A 3,935-nucleotide genomic window follows, 5' to 3' on the forward strand; every position below is an offset into this window, starting at 1 on the left:
CAACATTATTATCCCTCTGCCTTCCTGAAAGCATCATCCAAATACAGTTTCTTTAAAGGTGAGGGAGATGTGCTTTCCATGCCAGAACAGCATGCTAAGGTTTTATGTTAGAGTTTTAAAATTGGAACAATCTGATATTAGATGGGCTAGAATGTATGATACAATGTGCTAATTATAAAGTAAATTACAAGGAAAAAACCAAACCAAACCAAAACCAAAACTGATGACATATTACTTGGTCATATGTATGGCTTTCAAGTACACCATGACAAAACATGTTCCAATGGGAAGGGATTTCAAACAGCAGCATGCATTAGTTTCCAAACACTTCACTTTGCTTTTCGATTCCGGTGAGCAAAATCATCCTAGCCTGCTTCAACTGAATCATCGACTGCAATCTCAAAGGCCAGAGTGGAAAGAGTTTTCTGCATGTAAACAAACCTGTTTACATACACAAAAGCAGAGTAGTCACTCCAATGTTGGTGTAATCCCTCTGAGCAGCTTCACTGAAACCTTAAGGCTGTGCTCTTGAAGTGGTGCAAACATAGCTGAGATGTGTACAGTGGTTTTCAGAATATTGTGTTAATATTTTGCTAAGTACTGAAATACATTGTTCATAAATTGGTCTGGCTGCACGCTGTGTTGGTGTGAGAGTGCCTAAGAAGGAAGGGAGAGGCCAGAACTTGTTTCCAACTGTTTTATTGACTATTAAACTCTTATAGCCAGATAAAAGCAGCAGCAAATAACCTGATCCATGTGTTACAACAGCGCACAGTCTCACCTTCTCCCTCCCTGCATTGTATTTCCTATCTAGGTCACTCTGCAGCGTGAGAGTGTTGGTTTACCAGATAATGTTTCCACACGTTGACCCAGACGCGGTGATGACAGGCACGTTTTCAGGCTGTTTATGCAAACCACCAGTGTCCCGAGCCTGCTGCTGGCACGTATTTTACCTTCCTCCTTGCTGGGTTTGGTGCCTGGTACGGCTTGCCCAGCCTTACGGATGGAATTGGCTATACTGACATCTGAACAGCTTTGTAGATAAAGCCATCTTGCTGTCAGCCTGTCAAACATAAATTCCATCACTACCCTGCAACTGCTATGTAATTAAATGTTCTCCTGCTAGGCGTACTCTGGTTTAACAAGTTTTATGAGTCATGGCAGCAAAGGGAAAGGAGAGTCCCCAAAAACAAGAATTGGCACAAACACCCCCTTGATAATCATCTTATTTAGAGAGAATAAGGTTCTCGTTTGTCTGGAGAAGTGAAAACCAGGACTCTTTGGATACCTTGTCAGAGGATCTCACGCTGATGCTCACTAAGGTACCCAGAGAAAGTGATTTTACAGTTCTGAATTACACAAAATTTGGTAGTACAGAAACTTGCAAGGAAGTGGTTTGTTTTGAGTGTGTGGTGTATTGGTTTGAGAGCGCTTGAGAAGGAAGAGGTGAGAACTTGCAAATTCTTTGTTCTCATAAACTCGACCCCAAACCCATCTACACCACAGGACATGTATTACACGTATGAGGAGAGCATGTCTCTCTCCTTTACGTTGCCAGGGCCCAGCAGTCAAGGTCCCAGCATTTAAAGCAGCACCAAAACAGTTTCTTCCTAGCCACAAGCGACTAGGTGCATCAAAATCACTGGTGCGAGACAGCAGCTCAGCAGCACTGCTCTCTTGCCCCACGGAGGCAGAGGAGTGGACACTGTGCATGGCCAGGACCATCTGCACCCCCATGCTTTCACACCTGGTTCCAGCAGGGAGGGACTGTGCCCCTGGCAGCATCCACAGGGCGGTGGGGCTTTGCTTGCCCCACAGGTGGACCTATATGCTAGCTGAAGATAACTGCCAAGGGGGGAAGAGGCAGTCAAGGAGCATGTGGGGATGAGACGAGGTTGGGCATATCCAGAGTTCCTCTGACCAGACTCGCCCTTTCGGTGTAGCTCGCACCAAACAGGAGCCATGGAAAGGAAACGTCGGCTGCCTTAGCTTCTGGGTGCGTGGGGCAAACCCCCACAGAGGTATATAAACCAACCTTTACACTCCAGGTCTGTCGGCCGAGGAGATTACCCCTTGCCCAGCACTGGGGCACGCACACCCCCCGCCAGCTTTCCTTGACCTATTTACTGGCAATGAACTAGATTCAGGCAGACCTTGCACTTCAGCTGCTCGAGCTAGCGTGGCTCCCTTCCACTCCAGAGACCTGAGGAGAGGATGTACAAGCAGTTTTGCTGACAAACCTGGGAGGGTAGCCATGGTCAGGAGAAGAATGGTGACCTGCCGGGGTGGGGTAGACTGGAGCATTAACCCTTCAACTCCAGCTGGAAGAAGACTTGGGTCTTCTTGGCCATATGGCTGCGTACAGGCTATGACTGCCCAAGCAGGGCTTTGAGAAGGGCTGTTCACTCCCTTCCTCTCCCCATACCACCCCAGGAGGTGCTGCAGCTGCCCCGGCAGCCTGCCTGCTCCTCCCACAGTGCCCTCGTCTCTCCCAGGACCGAGCACTGCGTCCTCACACAGGGGCTGCCAAGCCTTGCTGAGCCGGCTTCTGTCCAGTGCTTGCAGCAACACGCAGCAGGAATGACAGGGCTCTGTGCTGTCCCCTAGAAGGGACAAGGATCAGCCTCTGCTGCGGCCCCTCTGCTTACCTTGTCCTTTAACCTTAAGCTCTTCATTTATCTGGGTCCCGTTGCAAATGCCAAATTAAACCCTTAATACCCCTGAGCAGGGATGGAGGGTTAAATCAGATGAAAGATTAGAGCACCTGAGCAGGATATATCCTTAACTAAGGGTCCTGAGTCTAAAACTGAAGTCCCAAATGCCCCCAGGCAGGCGGCTACACCCCTGGTGGTGGCAAGACTTGCCAGGCAGCTGCCCCTGTGAGCTGCTGGTCCCCGTTCATAGCCAGGCTGCTGGCTGCTGCTCTCTGGCTGGTTTGGCACCAGCACGTTCAAGATCCGGACACCAGCCTCATTTGGTGGGCATCCTAACCCACTGGCCAGAGGAAGCAGCAGATGAAACACTTTGAAAAACCCCACAAGCCTGGAGCAGGTGTCTGGGCTGCAGAAAGGAGCGGGGTTCACACACAGCCTGCTCCTCCAGACACAGACAGTTTCTTGCTTCTCCCCTTTTCAGTCCTCCAGGCAGTTTTTGAGGTAGCCACCAAAGCACATGCTTGAGGTGTTGGCAGAAGAGCAAGGCCTGTGCAAGCAAGAAACATGGTTTGTACACGAGAAGCACGGGAGGTCTGGCATACAGCACCTTCAGTTTGTACATACCAGGAAAAATGAAAAACCAGTAAATAAAACTGTCTGCTTGTTTTGGCTCAGGTGACTGAAGGCTGAGACTAGGTAGTGTGAGTATAATTTAATTTCCATTTCTTTGTCTTTTATAGGCTGTGAAGTTCATGCTGATTTTCTGTATCTCGTATGCCTTTCCCAATCTTCCTAGGCTCCAGTTCTGATCTCTTTTTAAACCTTGATGTACCCATGCTATTTTTAGTCTTGCAGACTATTTTTGGATAATATCTACAAGATATGGTCTTTTTTAGAAAGCCTCATAGCCAAAAATGTGCGAGACTCTCCTTCTCCTTCTCTTATACCTGGATTTCTACAACATCCTTTCTCTGGTTGTGAGACACATGCACGTTTGCCCTGCGGATATTTGTTCACAGAGCTGCTGCAGAAGTTGTTCTCTTTGCTTGCCATTTTGTCACCCCTTTCCACTGACCTCCTTATCCCAGTAGGAGAAGTACTCAACCCAATTTCTACAAGCCCACATACACTGTGGCCGATGGTACTACTCTGTCCATGCAGATGGACTCATTTGGAGAGGCGCAGCAGGTGGAGGGATTTTGCTGTGCCCCAGGTTGCTGCAGGAAGGAGCGCAGCCAGTGGTGTCCTGCTTGCTGTGACACCCCTGAGCACTGAACACCC

The sequence above is a fragment of the Numenius arquata genome, chromosome 2 (genome assembly GCF_964106895.1).
Source record: "Numenius arquata chromosome 2, bNumArq3.hap1.1, whole genome shotgun sequence".
In the NCBI taxonomy this organism is placed as follows: Eukaryota; Metazoa; Chordata; class Aves; order Charadriiformes; family Scolopacidae; genus Numenius; species Numenius arquata.